The sequence below is a fragment of the Sinocyclocheilus anshuiensis genome, unplaced genomic scaffold (genome assembly GCF_001515605.1).
Source record: "Sinocyclocheilus anshuiensis isolate Anshui unplaced genomic scaffold, SAMN03320099.WGS_v1.1 scaffold472, whole genome shotgun sequence".
NCBI lineage: Eukaryota > Metazoa > Chordata > Actinopteri > Cypriniformes > Cyprinidae > Sinocyclocheilus > Sinocyclocheilus anshuiensis.
In genome coordinates, this window is record NW_015557102.1 from 1,000,714 (window position 1) to 1,021,888 (window position 21,175).

Sequence of the window (21,175 nt, forward strand, 5' to 3'; positions counted from 1 at the left end):
TAATCTCTACTGCGCAGACTCTGGCTCCAAACAAATCTCTACTGCGCAGACTCTGGCTCCAAACAAATCTCTACTGCGCAGACTCTGGCTCCAAACAAATCTCTACTGCGCAGACTCTGGCTCCAAACAAATCTCTACTGCGCAGACTCTGGCTCCAAACAAATCTCTACTGCGCAGACTCTGGCTCCAAACAAATCTCTACTGCGCAGACTCTGGCTCCAAACAAATCTCTACTGCGCAGACTCTGGCTCCAAACAAATCTCTACTGCGCAGACTCTGGCTCCAAACAAATCTCTACTGCGCAGACTCTGGCTCTAAATGACGTCATTTACTCAAGATGGCAGCGGCCATGCTGAGATGCTTTGGCTTCACTTTTCTATAGTGGAAGGAATAGGAGACGCGTAGTCCATCTTTTTTTTTACAGTCTATGGTTTGAAATGACATGAGGGTGAGTAGTTAATGACAGAATTTTCATTTTTAGGTGAACTATCCCTTTAATATTGGATCATTTTCCAGAACAAATAAATGAGAAAGTATATATTTTTTGTTTCATTTTTTATTGGATTCTCTGTCAACATTCAGGACTTCTGTGAAAATCTGATGATCTTTTGGGTCATATTTATGCAGAAATCTGAAGGATTCACAAACTTTCAAGCAGCACTGTATAGTTTTAACAAGACAATATCATGACAGTAACATATTGTTTTTAATCTAGTAAAAAAAGCAACAAAAGTGCATTCCCATGTGTGATATCACTTTTATTTATTTTTATTTTTATATGACATATATTATTGTGTTTTATGTTGCATTTTTGTTGCTTTGTTTTTTAACATTTATATAAGTTAATGATGTGCAGTAGGCTGTACTTTCATAACTGTAAATTATATTGGCAGTAAAATGCATTCCATAATTCCAGATTGTCATCGTGTTTTTATGGTAAATTTTTAGTAACCACAGCTGCTGGGTTTTTTGCTATTATAAAATGAACAAAATGTTTATTAGAGATTGATATAACGTTGAACTGAGTAGGTTTTAAATGCTGCTCCAATTTAAGCCAGCTATATTAATTCATTTGCTCAGAATTACACACTGAACATATTTAACGGATTGATGGCGCACTGAACTAAATCTCCAGCCTAGCACAACCTATAAAAAACAAATCACTATTACACACATTGTCTTAAAATCTCTCTCCTGTGTCCTTCCCTTTATAGTTGTTTTAATAATTGACAGAGATCAGATTGGATTGCAGGGAAGTAGCATTTGACATTCTGAGAAAATACAAATTAGATTCCCACAGTGGCTCAAATACACTGACAAACACACATGCAGATTGACACGCACACACATACACCACACGTGTCTTCTTTTGTGTCAATAAACCTCTCCATTACAGAGGAGCAGACATTACCAAAGGGGTCTGTGTCACTTTCTAAGTTTCATTCTTGTGAATATTGCATACAGTTGAATATTGATGAGTCGCACTGATAATTAATGAAAGAAAGAGCTGATTTACTGTGTGCTTCGGTTGTATCACTTTATTGATTTACATTCAGTTCCAAAGCATGCCTGACACTTTCATTTTCTCTCTCTCACACACACTGTACCGTAATCAAATTTTGGGGGTCAGTAAGATTTTAGAGAGAGAAATGAGAAATTAATACTTTTATTCAGTAAGGGCACATTCATTTGGTCAAAAGTGACAGTAAAGACATTATTTTGAATAAATGCTGTTCTACATGCTTTCTATTTATCATAAAAAAGGTAACACAGATTCCACAAAAATGTTTAGCAGCACAAGTGTTTTTAATTTAATAATAATAAGAAATGAATAAGAAGAAGAAATGTTTCTTAAGCAGTAAATCAGCATATTAGAATGATTTCTGAAGGATCATGTGACACTGAAGACTGGAGTAATGATGCTGAAAATTCAGCTTTACCATCACAGGAACATTTTAAACAGTTGTTTTAAATTGTCAGTGTAAGTCACAATGTTACTGTTTATTTTTAATCAAATAAATGCCTTGGTGAGCAAAAAATAATGTCAAAAATCTTTTAAAGAACTTGCCATTCCTAAACTTTTGAACAATATTGTTTATCTAATATCTTACTATCAAATTCTGTTTACTGTATTGTACACTTTTTGACTCATTTTGTTGCAAGCTCGTCAGTAAATACCTTTATAGTGCATTTTCTTGTTTTCACCACTAGATGCCAGCACTGTTTTTTCGTCTTTTATCGTTTCCTCAGCGGGGTTTTCCCCTCATATTTCCGTGACATCAGAGGTCACGAAGAGGCAACAATGATCTCCTAACAAACATTTAATTGCAGTGAACCAGCCAGCGTTTAAGCAGTGGAAAGTGCTGACGTGTTTCTTTGTCTTGCAGTTGTAGGAGGACGCACACACGCATGCGCTCGTGTTCTGCAGGCGTTTTTAAACTGAGTATGGACTAGGCCTTACAATAAGATTTACTTAGTAGTATAATTAGATTTTTAAATATTTATTTATAAAGAGCGTATGTTGGTGGATAGACGCAAACGTTTGGTTCGTTCTAGTAATACAAAGGATATGTTATCCGTTTTCCAAATTTTTTTTTTTAAATAAACAAACGTTTGAACACTTTCCATATTTTTTGCTTGTTGATTATGTTTTATTGAAAGCTGTGAAGGCTTATTATGAAGGCTGTTCTTTGATAAAAAGCTTTTCTGTATTCTAAATGATTAATGTGGAATCTTTCTCTCTTTCAGTCAACGTTCATTTCTTCTTTTTATTGTTACTCGAGGAACGCTCTCGTTCCGGAGTATTTCCAGCACCATGGACAGTCCCCAATTTCCCCCACTTTCGAATAAGCACTTTGCAAAGGTCGAACCTATTTACTTTTCATGTTTTGACACGTTAAAATGTACATTTGCTGTCGCATTTTTTGCATAAACACTCTTTAATTTATAGACCCAGATAACACTGTAATTGACCTGTCTAATTTAGTCCCAGCCGCTCTTAAATTGACTGTCATGGATATCCTAAAGGTGGAAAAAGAAAACCCCACGTGTTGTGTTGTTTGACGTGGTTTGCGAAGAGCGATCCGTGTGAACTGTGCCCTCCTCCCGGGCTTCTCTCGCGCAACACCGATACCGTTTCCTCGCGCGTCTCCTTGCACAGCGTCGCGCGCAGTGTGCGAGGGCCCCTCGCGGAGAGACAGACGTAACTGCTGTCAGTTTGTGGCCGTTTGTCACACATCGGTGGGTTTCAGTTCGATTGAGATGCTGCTCAGACCCGCAGCCTCCTCACAGAGCGCCTCGTTTTCTCGTCTTTCGTTTCAAACAGCGACTACCGGTGAAGACAACAACGGGAATGAATCACGGAAAGCGACAATTTAACTGCGGAAAGAAGGAGAAGACGTCGCCGGAATGACCCCTCACAAAGAAACGCGTTTCCTCGCGCAGCGCTCCTGAAGCTCATCCAACGGTTTCAAAGGCGCACAACCAGCCGTCAATCATGCCGGTGCGACGAGGTCACGTCGCGCCACAGAACACGTTTCTCGGGATTATCATCCGCAAATTCGAGGGTCAAAGTGAGTGTCAACTTCCAGATGTTGCAGCAGCGTTTGTTTATTTAATTGAAACGATAATAAGAGCTGCATGTGGTGCGATTCAGTTGCGGTTTATTGTTTAGTGAGACCTCCAAATAGGGAGAATTTAGCTCCACACATTGACCGTGCAATTTAGCCTTACTTCTATGTCCAAACTCAGAAATAGATAACGTTACTTTGATTTATTAGTGCTGTACTATTACCGTTTCTCATTATTGATGTAAACATTGATTAGTTAAGTTGTTAACAGCGCAATAGATTTTGGATAGTGTTTGGACTCTTTCTCCATTAGTCGTTAGGGAGGAAACTGTCCATTTCTATCACCCAGTGTTCAGCTAACATCATGTCAGCATCTGAAAATGTCACCGTTTGTGTTGTGTTTGAGTGTTAAATGTGTTTACTCACACTACCACAGGCGCTCAGCTGAGGGGCCCAGTGTCCACTGCAAAATATCACTCTTCCATGCCTTACTGTCTCTACTGTTCTCTCTCAAATATAACTGTTAATAGAGAAGAACAGTTTTTGGTAGACAAAACATTAAGAACATTTGTGACAAGACCACTTGCGTAAATGTTTTTTAAAGGAACGTTACCACAAAAAACTAATTTAAGCTTGTCCTGGTTCCCTTTAAATAGAAGAAGAGGTGAGGTTCTTGAAATGGAAATAAACTGGGCCAATTTTGGAGAATTAAAAAAAATGGGAAGCATATTTTGTAAAAGCACTATACAGTACTGTACATCAATTCTTCTGTTAAAATGTGAACTGTGAAGCTGTTTATATAACATTTTTTACAGGAAAAGGTTACTAAATGTGTTTTCAAAGTAAAACCATGTTAACCTATATTGTTTATGTCTCGTGGCTGTAATTTTGCAATACTAAAGTGTACAAATTAGCCCAATTCACTTCCATTGTAAGTGCCTCATAGTAACCTGGATTTTTGCTTTTTTAAAGCAAAGGAGAGACAAGTGGTAATCAACATTATGCTACAATTGCTTGATTGAGCTTTACTTATTGAACCCTAAATATTCCTTTAAATTGTTCCATACTTTCCCATTTTATTGATGCAATACAATTTCTTTCCATCATGAATGCATGGACGGTTAATAATATTATTCACCTACAAACGCAAAAAAGTTTTTTTTGCTTATATGGTGTGAATAGTAGAAACCAAATAATCCGTTAGTAATCAGATTGATGGCTCAATCAGACTGAAAAGCCTTCATGTAAACACCTTAATTCCGATTGAGTTTGATCCAAATGAAATTTCGATCGGATTGGAAGGAGTGGTGTAGATCTTTTCTAATCTGATTGAGAGGACATGTAAATCTTTGATCGGATTGAAAACCAAAACTGAAAAGTACTGCATATGTGAAATGGCGCAGAAATTTCGTAATGACATGTGAAGCATGGAAGGAGCTGTTGTTTTTGTAGAATCAGGTGTCATAAATGAGTGTCATGTTATTCTAAAATTCTCCTTCCACTCATCGTCTGTGAAGTGGCGCAGAACAAAGTCCCATCAGTCCTCACTTCATACTCTCATTCACAGACGGCTTGTTTGGGCGATTTCACTGCCTGATAAAAGGAGCACGGCACAAAGCTTCTTGTGCTCGTTGTCTCCTAATTAGGTCCCAAAATAGATCAATTTTAAGTCTGCTCTTTAAAACCTAAGAAAAGAAGCAATGGTAGGAGAATAGTATGTGCAAACATCTATAAACTCTGTATATTCATGCAGTGTGTGAATGTCAAAAGATCAAAGCCGATATTGAAGCTTGTGACGTAAAACGTGCACATCAACCCGATCACTTTATATAGTGTTCATGTAAATACTACATTCAGATTCATCAATCAGAATGATTTCATTCAGATTTAAACAAAAAGCATCCATGTAAACATAGACAGTGTAACGTCATAAAATTTGGCAAGGTTTTCTGGCCTTATGACTCAAATTTACAACCCTACATTTGCTAATCTAAAGGTACACCGACTGCCCAAAGCACATGTGCTCAAATGGCAGAAAAAAATTAAATTTTTATAAAAGCTTTGAAAATGATTTACTATATCTTTTCACCTCCACTACTTATATACACTTTTCTTTATAGCAAAAATGTCCTTTCCTGCCTGTTTCTACAGACAAGAGATTTGTCATAGCCAATGCACGTGTCCAGAACTGTGCCATCATCTACTGCAATGATGCCTTCTGTGAGATGACAGGGTTTTCCCGGCCGGACATCATGCAGAAGCCGTGCACCTGTGACTTCCTGCACGGACAGCTGACCAAGCGGCACGCTATTGCGCAGGTAGCACAGGCTCTCCTGGGCTCGGAGGAACGCAAAGTGGAGATCGCCTACCACCGCAAGGACGGTGAGTATGTGAGCTTTACGTGTTTATAGTAGTTCAATGAACCTGAGAATGTCTATGGGTTATGTTTACTGAATGTTATGGTGTTGGTTAATGTTTTGCTTATTATAATCTCCATTTGAAACCTCAGTGAAAGGAAAATAATGTTTTACACAGAGTGTTGCAGAAAATATGCCATTAAACAATTATATGTAAGCTATTAAGTTGATTCACACATTTTTTTTTTTTTTATTAAATCTGTTTATTGAACTTTTACAATAATAACAGGATACAGATACAGGAGAATCATGAAAAAATAGCCCCCCCCCCAAAAGAAAAGAGAAAAAAAACAACAACAAAAAAACCCACTTCATTAAAGTATAATGAAACAGACTAAATAAAACATCAAAAATAAAATTTTTTTTTAACTCAATACATATTGTAAAACAAAGAACGTCAAGCCTAATGTCTCGAGTATAGAATATATGTTGGAGCATTAAAGTTTAGACATTTCGACCATTTATCAAATGTATGCATATACCTCCACAAACAAAACCTTACAGCTTTAAAGTATATACATATACATACGTAAGTATCCACACATATAATCACAGACTCCTAACCAGATTCAGGCCACAGTCATATTAACATCTTAATGCTTAGGTTGACACACTCTAAGAAGAAGTACTGACGTATTCAGAAAAAAAAATAATGAAGAGTGCAAGCCTGAGAATGCATGTCTGAGAGTGCAAGTGCCAGCTGCAGCCAGACCCTTCTCGTATTTCCAGGTAAACCAGTGACATTTGAAGGAAGTCCAAAAAGTGCAAGTGCGGGGCCATGTGTTGACTGACCAATGGCAGACAGGGAGAGTTAAACATGTTTGGAGCATTTATTATTTTTGCAGTTCCATTTGGTGATGGTAGTGGCATAGAAATTTACCCTCTTCAGCTTTAAATTCCACATTAATGATGTACTTTGTTAAATTTCTGTCCTTTACACCAGAGGAATACACTTTCCAATGTATATTTCTTTGTCACTGTAATGTATTTTAGGCTATGTCACTTTTTTATTATTGTATAGTACCTTTATTTCCTTTTATATGGGTTTTCTAGGAATAAACCGATACTTTGGATATGGAATATAAACTGAGAGAGAGAGAGAGAGAGAGAGAGAGAGAGTAAAAGGCAGAGAGTGTGTTTGAATTATTGCAGAGGAAGTTAAAGTCAGCACTGAAATGACAGCTCCTATTGTCTTGGACAATTTTGCTTCAGATCACAGGGAAACTGCTAAGAGCTGAGATCATTTTTTTATCCTGTTCAGCTATGTAGTGAAAGACTTGTCCTCAACAGAGGACATAGATTTTTTCTTTCTTGTACAAGAATCATTATAAGCCCCTCACACACATTAAATCCTGTAAATTACCGTAAAATTACCAGATTGGCGTTGCCCTAAATACAAAAACATGCTATTCACACGAGCGGTGGTGTTCTGACTTTTTACTATTAAGGGACCATTGAAACACGAGCCCCAAAATACTAGTAAACTCTGTGATGCCAGTCATTGTAAATGACCTTTAAACACTGTGATGTTGTCTTCATCCGCCTGGATGAGGAAAAGCCATTTATTTTCACTTTCTGTGCAATTTAACAACCTTTTTTTGACTTCTCAGTGACAGGCGTAAAGGACCGATCACGCAGAACACGTTTTTGCAATAGGTTAAAACACGAGATGCTGCACAATAGTATCAAACTGCATAGGTGCTGTCCTGATGAATGGAAATAAAGGCAGGGTCTTGAGCTGTAGCTTACTGTAAACATTGCATAGTAATCATAGTATGCTTTTATGACTTCTTACATCCGTGCATCCTGACCTTGTATGTGCTCATACCAAGCATAAACTTATACTTTGTTCACACATAACATCATGAGAGTAATCTGATGGTAATATTACAACTTCCTTTACCTAAAGTCTTAACAGTATTTTTGAAAAAGCCTTGTTCACACACAATCTCTAAATGGTACTTATTAAAGACTATATGTGTGAAAGAGTGCAACAGTTGGGTTTCCGGAAATAAAAACTCTATTCATTTTCTCCATATAGAAATGTATTTTTACCAATAACTTATAAACCTTTAAAGATAGACCTACTGTGAGCTACAAGGTTGTTAATCCGTGGTACGTTTGTTGAAGCCATCCATTTATTTTTATTGTAATGTTGTTTTTCATTAAATTAAAAATATATTTTTTCAATAGATATAATAAACAGCTTTTATATTTCTCCATGGTTTTAATTCGATTATGTCATTTGCAGTGCTTCCTGGCATTGTAGTTATTTCCCTTAAGTACTGTCTGTAATGTTGCGATTCACCTTATAGCTGGTTGGCTTGGTTCATGGCTTTTAATGCTTTAACAAAGACTTTTTTCCTAAACAAATTACAGAATTTTCATTTTTGGGTGAACTAACCCTTTAATTTACAAAAAAATGGCAAATCAGTCAAACACAATTGTAATTGCAAAATAATATACAAATTGTTACTCTTTCCTATATAATGTTTAAACTGTGATGTCAGCCAGTTTAAAAAACAAAACAAAAGAGAGAGTGTTCATCAGGAAATATGTGGCATATATGCTCTGAAAGAAAATACAAATAACCTCTATAAAGGACAAAAATATTTGCTTAATCCCAGGAGGTTATATGAATTAATACATATTTAAACAAATTAATACATTTAATACATTAATACATAGTCAGACTTCTTTACAACAGCACAAACCAGGCCCCTGTCCACGTGCTGAGAATTCTTTCATTCAATAATATCAATATTCTGCTCTTACGTTTCTCATCTGGTTACCACAGTGCATGCAAAGACACTTTCTCCTCATCATATGTCCGTCCTTAGTTTTCATCTTTTAGGATGATTCTCTGGAGAACTATAATGGGAGACTCTATCTGCTCAGATCTGTCAGGGCAAAAACCTCATTTCTTCAGTGTGGAAGTCATAACCACAATTATTACGTTCCCTCTTAATTGAAAGTGTAAACTCATAATTGTGCATTATCCAAAAGGATATGATGCATTAGAGCCATCACAGATCATTCATGCCCTTTAAAATTTCAGTAGCAGTTTAAGAGCCTTTTAAATAGAGTTCCTACCTGGAGTGAACATTCATATAATTCTGTCAGTCATGCTGCTCTGAGTATAAAAAGCAGTCGCAATTTATCTGACATCCCTTCTTCATTAAACTCCATGACTTCTCTTCGTAGTTATGTCCCAGGGGGAACTTTGAGCTACTGTTTCTAGATCCTACTTTATTGTCGGATGAAAGCTGTTGACTCTGTTCTGTATGTCTTTTAGAAATCATATGAACATATGAACTAATGGACATGTCATTACATTGGTTTTCTCCGGAGAGACAACATATAAATTCAGTTCTCTCTCTCTGAGGTGTAAATGAGGCTGCTCTCCTCTCACTGAGCCGTAGCACAGCACATTCTGGACCTGCTCTTTATAGTGATTTTAGTAGCTTCTACTGTGAATGCATTAAACTGTGAACGATGAGCATGTGCATGTAGAACAAAAGAGCTTTGTATCTTTGTCATTGTATAACATTTTTAAGCTACGCATTTTTTTCGAGTTTTTTTTAGAATATTCAAGTTTAATTCAATTCCATTCAAGTTTATTTGTACAGCGCTTTTCACGATACAAATCATTGCAAAGCAACTTTACAGCAAATTAAGTTTCTACAATATTTAGTGGTAGCTTATCAGTGGTGACTGTCAGTTAATGTACATATGGCAGAAATGTACGGAAAAATCAAATGCCATATCATCTATGATATCTTATTCATCTCCTTAAACCCATTGTCAAGGCTCAATTACTCCATCAAAACCAAACCATAAATGTGTTCTTTTTATAAACTGGACATTTAACATTCAAAGTTATTCACTTTTAAACTAAACACAATCAGTGTATAAAAAACAGACTCACAAAGTCACTTCATTTCCATTTAAATATGACACCTTCACTTATTCATGGAAGCATGAAACCTACTGAACTTGCTATATTCATCACACAGTATTAATGGAAATTCAGTTTTAAATGTCAAATTGTGAGTGTAAATGACATTTTGCTACTCTTATTGCATTAACACTTTAAAGGGGTCATATGATGCTTTTTTAAAGATCATTATTTTGTGTATTTGGTGTAACAGAATATGTTGACCTGCTTTAATGTTCAAAAAACACATTATTTTTCAAATACTGTACATTATTGTAGGTCCTCTATGCCCCGCCTCTCTCAAACGCTTCGTTTTCTACAAAGCCCCCTCCTTCCGACAAGTGTAGGCTGCTCTGATTGGCCAGCTGACCCAGTGCATTGTGATTGGCCGAACACCGCAAGCACTCGTCGGAAATGTAACGCCCCTTACCATAATCGCGAGGAAAGGAAAACTTGAAATCGCATCATATGACCCCTTTAAACATATCAGCTAGTATATTTCCGTTTTAATAATTATCACTTATTCAGTTTAATATTTAAATTAAATAGTAATAAGAAATGGCAAATGGAAATTCTGTTATTGAGATTGAATTTGCATTTTTATTTTGCATAAAATATTGCACATATGGGTGAATGTAAATTCACACAAATGCCTTTGTGCATTACATTTCAAATTAAATTTAGCCAATCTATTTATGTTTATTACACTGATCTGAAGAAAATATAATGCAACATAAAGAATGTTCCCCTTCAGGAACTCGAGCTGCGTCGAGATCGCTTTGAGAACTCCCCTGCATGACCGCGTTCTGAAGCACGTGTGAAATCAGTCCAATGGAGCAGCGAGACGTCACGAGCGGGGGGACGTGAGCGCTCGTGACGTCTCGCTGCTCCATTGGACTGATTTTACACGTGCTTCAGAACGCGGTCACGCAGGGACGTTCCCAAAGCGAATCTCGACGCAGCATCACGTTCCCTCGGGGGAACCATGGTTACATACGTAACCTAGAGACGTTTTTAATTATGTAGCCAAATCAAGCGCCATATACAACACAAAGTGTTTTTGATTAGAAGAGGGTTCTTTGCTGAAGAGGGTTGCTGCAAAGAACCACTGAATAACCTTTAACAGTGTGTGGTCATATTGGAGCTTATTCAGTTACATTAGTCACACACCCACACACACACACTGAATTGTCCCATACAAAGCTAGGTCCTCATGAGTATGGGTCATGCCTTATTTAGCATTTATATTGCAGTAGAATGTGATAGCCTTGCATAATTCTTCTGAGACTTTCTGTTTGAGAAGACACTGTTATCCTACACTGCTGGCTTGGCACATTCCCTGCTGCAAAGGATTTCATTCATTCAATAGGAATAAAATAAATAATACAATTCAGCTAAAGCCATTTCTTACAGTATTTTTGCATTCAGCTTTGTATGTTTTCATGCTGCAATGCATTACCCACGATCCTTCTCACTTCTGAGTGCTTTTTTTGTTATATTTGAAACATTTTGTAAATTGTGGTTTCGTCCTTTATAAGGCCTTTATGTTAAAGTCCTTTATAAGCTGTTCTTGAGTATGTCATATTGAGAATGTATCCCTAAAAATAGCAATAACAAATATAATAAAGTTATTAACAGATCCTTAGTTAATGTACATTTACTGTAATTTTCAATTAACATATTGTCACATGTATTGTACATGAGCCATCAATCTGCAAAGCGTTATATTTTTTGTTGCTGTTGTATTGAAGTTATAAAGTGTAATCAAATATGATTTTTAGATGATGTTTAAGGTTTTTGTTTGGGGGTGAATAACTCTATAGGCTCATGACAGTATATTGTCAGTCAGATAAGGAAATGTTTGGAAAAGAGTGACCCATGACTCCCTCTGTCTTTTATTATTTGCGCTTTGCTTCGTTAATGAACATATGCTGTCATGTTGCAAGGCTCGAAATTGCGACCATTTTGGTCGCATATGCTCCCGAAATTTAATCTGTGCACCAGTGCTACCAAGAAAAAAAGTTAATTTCGAGCCCTGTGTTGCCCTGCAGGCCTCTCTGTATGATTAATGAGCTGTGTTTATTAACACACGGCTCCACCAATCAGCACGCAGCTCCGTGTACCAGTCATTTTAAAGACTGAACACAACCTTGTCAAAGGCTGTATAAATGCTGTTAGTACAGAAATCAGGTGATGAATGGCAAATAATGACAGTCTGTTGTTCATACATTCAAAATTCACTCGCTTTAACATGCTGGCTCAATTATTCCCTTCTTTCCAAACTCTGTTCGTCTAGCACACATAATCATCTGGATTTACTTTCTAATGAAATTGGAATTATTCACACTTGTGCCTCTGTATCTTGTATCTTAATTCTGTGAAAATGAAATCTATCGATACAGATCCTCTTTCTATTATGAGCAGATTAAATGTTACAGTTTCACTTTGGCAGAGACAGAAGAGAGAGGAGGACACACACACAGAGAAAGAGGTATTTATAGCTCTTGTGCATTTGGTAGGTATGATGTTTGGAGTCTCTGCTCAGGGGAACAGAGACACAGACTGCACTGCTGTAATGTTAACCCACAGCAGTATAGCAGAAACTAACCCTATCAGCACTGGTGATTATTATTTTTTACCAAGAATGTAAAATGCTTTGTCTGATTGTGAATGCTTTTAACACTCTGCAAAAGGAACAAGAATATCACAGGTTTGTTTGAGGAAATACTGATGTGTTTTATTCCTACCAGACCGTAAACATACATATACACGTCCTGGCAGACTACAAACCTTGTCACATCACTATGAGTAGAATTAGAGAAGCACTGAGCAGATGAGTGCTAGAGCTCTGTAAAGAGATATAGATAGTCATTCTGAACCCATGAGCTCAACAGTCAGATGGGGATTGTGTTAACATGACTGGCCTCATCTTTTGTTCTACATGACAACAGGCCACATTCATTCTAGTCTCAGCCTCTAACAACATGCGTACTGACCATTATAGAGCAGCCGAAATTATGAGTTTGGGTGCATATTGCTTATGTTGTATAAAGATGTAACTTGTTAGCTTAAGGAGCTGTTTCTATCTGATCTAACCCTTGAATTCTGTTTTGTTGGTATAATGTAATGTATTTAGTGATGGAAAATAATAATTTGACTGGAACAGGGCGCAGTGCTAGGGATTTTCACTGGCCCCACCAAAGAATATACAGTATATATATATATATATATATAGATAGATAGATAGATAGATAGATAAATAAAATAGGTATTGTTTTCTTTGTTTTTACTCATGTAACCTATTCTAATACATAAGGTTGGCACCAACATTTTAGATACCAGTGAAATTTCATAATTCTAGATTTCAGTTTCGATACTATAGCAAAAAATGCTAACCTAACTAATATAAAATATTAAAAAGAGTTAAAATAACAGTTAGTAATAAAACAATAACTTAAATTACAAGCAATAGCACAATTACATTTAAAACATCACTGCATAGTCTTCACTGTATTAAATTAAATATACAGTAACTTAGATGTAACCACATAAAGCACATTTTTAGGTTAACATTTTTTTTTCAATGTAGTCCCAGAAATTTCTGTTTATAAATGACAGATTGCTACAATGAATTCTTAATTGAAATGTCATAACTTGGTCTTCCAATGAAATGTTAGACTTCTCTCTGGTGACGTATGCTGGAACTTCTCAGATCATTTAGTCTGCATTTAGTTACACAAGGTCACTTTATGCTTCTGCCCAATTATGAAAAGATGAAGTGTAAATGCTTTTTTAGAATTTAAGAGTTTACACTAGACAGACAGACTTGCAATGAGTAAATGTAAATAGGTCTTCACTTTAGTTAATGACAGAACTTTCTTGGGGTTGTGAATAGTTGGGTAGTCCTGGACATTTACTCTCACTCAGACAAACAAGTAAAACAACTCACCTAATCATTTTTGGAAAAAGTAGGCAAAAGCAGCTCATAATGGGCTGCCTGACATGTTGACCATCAGTTGTGTGAGTGTGTTACAGTGTTTTCTGTCTCTCCTGTAGCGCAGTAATAACCAACCTTTCACCTCCTCCTCAAAGACCAATCAGTCACAGTGCTTTAACCAGTGTGTGTGTGTGTGTGTGTGTGTTTGCATTGGATGGCTGCACTGGGAAATTGAGATTGCAGACAATGAATAATTCAGCCAGACAGTTTCCTCACCTTATACATTCAGGATATACTCATAAACGTAATGCATACCTTTTCACATAAACGCAAACAAGCACATTGTGGTAATGGTTAACATCATTGAATGGATTGCTCAAGAAAGCATCATTCAGAAAAAATGTCACCGGTTCCATAAAAAAAAGCGGAAAGATAGACCGAATGGAGTGTATGAATGATTTTTTATTGTTTTGAAAAGGCATGATGGGTGAATGTGAATGCTTGTGTGTGTGTGTGTGTGTGTGTGTGTGTGTGTGTGTGTGCGTATGGATTACTCTGTTTAAAGAAGTCTCCACAGGCTCTGTAGGTTTAATTATTGATAGTGGAAATTGAATCTAATGAAATTTCCATCATCTTGAAGCAAAAACTGAGCTTAATACATTCTGTATGTTCATAGAAGAAAATGAACATGCACTCTGCTTCAGAGCGTTTCTAAGATTCATTCTATAGAAAACAGATCACCCCCTTCTAATTAGAAAGCATGTGACCTTAAGATAGGACATGGGCATATTGTTTTGGGAATAAATGTGAATCATGTGATTTGTCAGCCATTATTTATTAGAGTTTCTGCTTAGAGTTGAGCTGCTTTTTCACCCAACATTTTTAGTAGTGCATTATTTTGGTCAAAGTTCTCTCAGGAAAGCTCAAGCTTTAAGGGGGTGCATACTTAACATCTCAAGTAACAGTGGAAATTAACACACAGACAGAGAAGTGAAGGGGACAACCAATGTGGCAGAGCTGCAAAATTCTTTAAAGGGGTCATATGATGCGATTTAAATTTTTCCTTTCTCTTTGGTGTGTTACAGGCCGCCAAAATCAATCTGTAAAGGTGCAAAGACTAAAGTCTCAAATCCAAAGAGATATTCTTTATAAAAGTTAAGAGTTAACCACGCCTACCTAAAACGGCTCGTTCTAACACGCCCCCACATACATACGTGATGCAGCAACCACATGTGACGACCCCGGGCTGGACTCCGCTTCGTCCACGGTGAAAGCCGATCCGGCGATCCACAGCGCAAAGTTGCAAATATCCATTAAAGCTATTAAAGCAGCGAACAATTTTTCTTCTGCTCTTTTTGATTAACATTATTTACATAAGAAATGCACTGATCCGTTATACTGATTTGATATTTTCTTTACTGTTTACATTCACTTAAAACAACCGACTGTGCCTACAAGGATACTTGTCAAGACAGCCATTGGTATTCACCAGCTGTCTGAGAAGGCTATCTGTTTGTGCACTTCAGGTGTGTGAGCGGTGCGCATAGAAACGCTCTATCACAGTGCGTGAGTACCGCATTCAGATGTCTTGGGCTTAAATGGCTTAAAATCACTTTAAGGTTTAAAGCTCGATCACAGTGCGTGAGATGTCCGCATTGAGATGTCTTGGGCTTAAATGGCTTAATTACTTTAATGTTTAAACTGACAAGACTGAAAACACGTGAGAATGAAAAACTTTCTCGAGGAAGCAGCACTGGCCTGATCGTTAAGATAGTTTTGGGGGGCTAAGGTGACAGATAGGGGGGCTGAAACCCACTCAAGCCCTGAAACTCAAGGGTTTAGAACCGCCTCTGGTATAGCATGCGTAATTATACTGAAACAAATATATAACCAATTTACCTGATTCAATGTGATGGCTGAGCCTGTTTCTGAGATAACAAAATGCCAATCCGTGGTTGGATTTCCGACACGGCTAATCGTAAATCATCTTACACCGTCAATAAGCGTGACCAGGGTTGCCAGGTTTTCACAACAAAACCCGCCTAATTGCTACTCAAAACTAGCTCAAAACTACAAAATGCGGCAAGTGTTAAAGTAGCCCAATTCCGCGGGAAAACCCCATAGCATTCAACACAACCCTTATCTCTTTTGACAGCACTAATATGTACAAATAGTTACAGATTTTTTAGATCAGGCTGTTATAACATTGCTAAACATATTGCCTCCCTGTAGCTGTGGTTGCCCATTACGTGCTTTTCAAACAACACATTTGAACTGATGGTGCACCTGGCTGTGATGGTGAAAATTAAGAAAGTAAATGGAAAGATTTAGATGACTGTGGACAGGAAATGTACTTATCGCTTCAGGGCTCCCAGCCAAGACTATCAGCAGCACAGAGGGGGGAAGTAGAGGAGCAGGTGGCTCTGGCAACACAGAAAGCAGCTCCAGTCAACTTTGAGAAACACACACACACCAAGGACACAAAATGTCATCTGTGAACACACACTCATGCAGACAAGCCATAAAGTGCACGGACAAGATGCGCATTCAGTCAAAAACAGGTTGCCACTTTAGTTGTCATTAAGTGGGAACATCTGGCACTGAACTCCAGCCTCACTAAAAGAAAGGGGGGGAAAAACTCCACAAACAGCAGGTTTAACTGCCTTCAGCAATAGGCTGTAAAAAACATTCACATTTAATAGCATGACCCTCATAAAGACCATCCTCTATTGGTTGACCATGACTCTTATCTTCCCATTTCATCATATTAATATGATTATATGTGTACCATGACCAGAAGAGGACATAATACATAATTCTGGACTTTCTCATCTGAATTTTATATGTATGTATATTTAAAGGAATATTCCAGTTTCAGTTCAAGTTAAGCTCACTCAACAGCATTAATATACAGTATGGAAACCCGTTTCCACCAAAGAATAAAAAAATAAAGTAATCATCTTACACTGTCAATAAGCGTGACCAGGGTTGCCAGGTTTTCACAACAAAACCCGCCTAATTGCTACTCAAAACTAGCCCAAAACTACAAAACACGGCAAGTGTTAAAGTAGCCCAATTCCGCGGGAAAACCATGGACTTGGTAACACTGAGCGTGACTGATACTCAAGCCAACTCTGCTCTAACTGTCGACTAGCAGTGGGAGTCAGATTGCCCCCTAGTGGATGGCTAAAGATTTGTTAACTCGTATTCATAAATTCTCAAGAGAACGTCTCTGAATTAACTGATGCTCGCGCCCCCCTTGACAGGTGCTGGCGCCCCCTTTAACAGCTCTTCCCCTACACATTACATAGTTCAGCTCAGGACACTTGAAATGAAATGAAAATTGCAACCTGAGCGGTAACTGAGCTGAATTTCTTTTACTCTCATGGTGTGATGGTCGCCTGATCAATGCAACTGCTGCTCAGGAAACTTGTCAGAGTTTGAAAGAAAACCACATGATCAAACCCATAAAAATGCTGCTAAAATTGTACTACAATAAAAGTGCTGGTTCCACATGGCAGTACTATTTCATCAAAGACAAAAAAATTTCCTTTGAGAAACATTTATTCTCTGGCTGAACATCAGTGTGGCTCAGATCACTATGATTGTTCAGCTTGGAATGTAAAAATGTCCAACTTTCTTACAAAACTTTTTGAAAAAAAAAAAAAAACAGCTTGCAAGTGTATGACGTCATACCAACATGGCAACAACCGTACACACTTGTGAACGTTCAAGCAAATAAGATGCATCAGTGAGTGAGTCTCATTCACTAATAATTGCAGATTATTTGTATTTATTCACAAAGGAGAACTTCTCACTAAAACATTCTGCCTATTTCATAACACATGCATACATACACACAAATTTGTTCTTAACCTCGCTGTAATGCCAATTCATTTGGAGTATTCTAAATGAGCTACCATAATTGACATTAAACACACCCAAAATAAAAAAAGGGTTTCCCCACAGCCTTTCATAACTCAGCAAAATTCAAATAAATTTTAGTACAAGAGTTATTGATGAATCATCAAAATGGTTGTATGCAGATATCACACACAAATTTGTGCATGCACATGGTTAGTGTTACGGAGTAATCAGAGCATGAAGCGTATGGATCCATCTGCAAAGCTTTATTTAAAGACGTGGTCATGAAACAGGCTAGGGTTAGACAAAGGCACACAAGTATATTGAGGGCAAGACGAGAGCAGTTAGGTAAACAGGCGTGGGTCAATCGACGTGAACGTAATCCAGAGGGCGAGGCAAACGGGTAATCCACAAACAGGCGATAGTCCAGGCGAGGTGCAAACCAAGTCCAACCGACAAGATGAGAGATAAATCCAAGACAGGCAGATAATCAGGTAACAGGCAATCTCAAGACTAGACTAGGAACTAGGACAGAGAACATAGGGCTGGGCGATATGGGCAAAAATCCATATCTCGGTATTTTTTGGCCGATTTGCGATATACGGTATATATCTCGGTATTTTCGTTTTTGTATTTAATATATATATATATTTCACTTACCGCCCAATTTTGTCCAACAAAACAATACATATTAAAGGCTATGAAGACAAATAAAGTGAATGTAACCATGTAAGCCTTTATATTATGTGCAAAAAAGGGTTAAAATCACATTTCATTCTAACATTGTAACATTGCAATCTAAAAACAAAAATAAGGCTTTTAAAGCGGAAGTTAAATTCACTAAACTAAAAATGAAAATAAATGAGAACAAAAGCACAGAGTTGTGTTAGGCTATTTTGATTACCCCATTACACTTTACAATCAGTGCTATCATAAAAATAATCTTACTTGTAGGTTTAAAATTCTAAATGTCACATTTATTGTCCTACTACAAATATTTCAGCGAAATGTATATTTTATTCAGAATTATTGCGCTCCTATTTAATTGAGCTCTGTCTGTTTGGCGCGCGGCAGCGCTCGTTCAAGTGAAGTTTAGCAGAGAATCGCAAAGCAGAAGGCTCATGCCCTACTACAAATATTTCAGCGAAATGTATATTTTATTCAGAATTATTGCGCTCCTATTTAATTGAGCTCTGTCTGTTTGGCGCGCGGCAGCGCTCGTTCAAGTGAAGTTTAGCAGAGAATCGCAAAGCAGAAGGCTCATGCCCTACTACAAATATTTCAGCGAAATGTATATTTTATTCAGAATTATTGCGCTCCTATTTAATTGAGCTCTGTCTGTTTGGCGCGCGGCAGCGCTCGTTCAAGTGAAGTTTAGCGGAGAATCGCAAAGCAGAAGGCTCATGCCCTTCTGACAGAAAAATGGAAATATTTCCATGGCTTTCTAACATTTTTCTCCGCAGCAGCTCAGTCTGTATCCTCCGCTATATTTTCAGATGCGCTCGTATCAAACTACTGTATGTTAGGGCTGTGTATCATCAGCAAAGTCACGGTACGATACATATCACGATACAGGGGCCACGATACGATACATATCACGATACAGGACTGCACTGAATTTCACCTCAGAAGAATTTTGTAAAACAGCTGTTTATTATGTTTTAGTCACTCACACTGCGCGCGCACACAGACATTCTTTTTAGCGCTGCCCTGCAATTTTTTTTCTTTTTTTATTTTATATTTATTTAGATAATCAAAAATGTACATTCACATATCAACACAACTAACAACACAACATGCATACAGACATTGTGCTTTTACATTGTGTACATATAAACAAAGACAAGAAAGAGAAAAGACAAGCTGTCACGATCTGCTACGGTGCGGGAACACGGAGCAAGGAACGAGGAGACCAAGAGTACAGAAACCAAGGAATTTATTAATCTTCACGGGGAATCACACGTAGCACTGTAGACACAAACAATACCGGACGCTGGAGCACACACAGGGAACACTATTTATACACACAGGAGGAGGGGATGACGAGACACACTTGGGAGCAATGAAACATCATGGGAAACACCTGGGACAAATTAAACATGGGAAAGGAAGGCACATGAGGAAAACAACCACAAAACACGGAACAGAGTCTGACACAAGCAAAACCTGACAGCATCAGCATCAGTTTATCCACTTACAATTATACTTGGTTTTGTAAATAATTTATGAAAGGACACCATATGGCAGTGAACTTAGACCCGGAACCCTTTAAATTAAGTCTTATTTTTTCCAAACTCAGGAATCTCTGGCCCACTGTTTAAAAGAAGGGGGAAATTACTGTTTCCAATTAATTAAAATCAAGCGCCTTGCCAAAAGAGAAGTAAAGGCGATGCAGTCCAATTCACTTTTTGACAGTGTTATTTTCACATACAATACCAAAGATGCCAGTTAAAGGATTTGCACAAACATCTTTACAAAATATTCTAGAATAAGATTTAAAAAAATGAGACCAAAAAACAGACAGACTAGGACATAGTCAAAACATATAGGCTAATGTAGCAGGGGACTGCTTACATCTTGTACAGGTGGAGTCAACCGAGGGATACATCTTTGCCAGCTTGGCCTTGGAAAGATGAAGTCTATGTACCACTTTAAATTGAATAAGGCTGTGTCTAGCACAAATAGACGATCCATGAATTCTATATATAGCCTCATTCCATTCCTCGTCCGTCAGGGAGATATTAAGGTCCAGTTGCCAGAAGTCTCTTTGTGCAGTTATAGAAGTGGATAATAATGATACAAGTTTTGTAAATAAGCCAGAAATGGTTCCTCTTTGTTCTGGGTCGTCAGGAAGAAGTTGATCAATAGGGTTTTGTTCAGGAAGGGAAGGAAAAGAGGTGAAATCGCGCACCTGTAGATATCTGAAAAAGTGGGCTCATCGTTTCTAAAGCAATTAAAGCCACAGATTCACTGTTAATAGAGAAACACGGCAAAACGGTGGTAATTTATACATACACAGCCTCTCTCTCTCTCTCTCTCTCATAAATGAACACTTGATAAATTATACTTTTCTGAGAATAGAATAGTGGAGTTCACTAAACTGCAAGCTAACCGGTGTTTTCAGAAAGCAAGCGTGTTTATCCACAGTGGAGAGAGCACATGGTTGCCAGGTTGACAAAAACAAGTAACACACTTAGCAGATATTTCCGTATTGCGCAAGTGGGAAGCTCTGTTTCGGGGATTACGTCTCTTTATATCAGGCAACCCCGGTTGTGTTCCTCTGTCTGCGGCCAGATTAAACCTTGTTGTAGCCTATATATTATGCTCTATTCATTATTTTTTTTAGAAATAATTTAAACGCTGCTCTTGTATTTAAATTAAGTGCGGTCCACTGCAGCGCACGTGCCGTGACATCAATACAGGGACAGCTGTATCGATATTCGTATTGTAA

The 21,175-nt window shown here is 37.6% G+C and overlaps 1 pseudogene; it reads left to right on the forward strand.

Moving 5' to 3' along the window:
• The first annotated feature begins 3,134 nt into the window (after positions 1-3,134).
• LOC107677586 (potassium voltage-gated channel subfamily H member 7-like) overlaps positions 3,135-21,175 on the forward strand; it is a 60,339-nt pseudogene continuing 42,298 nt past the window's right edge.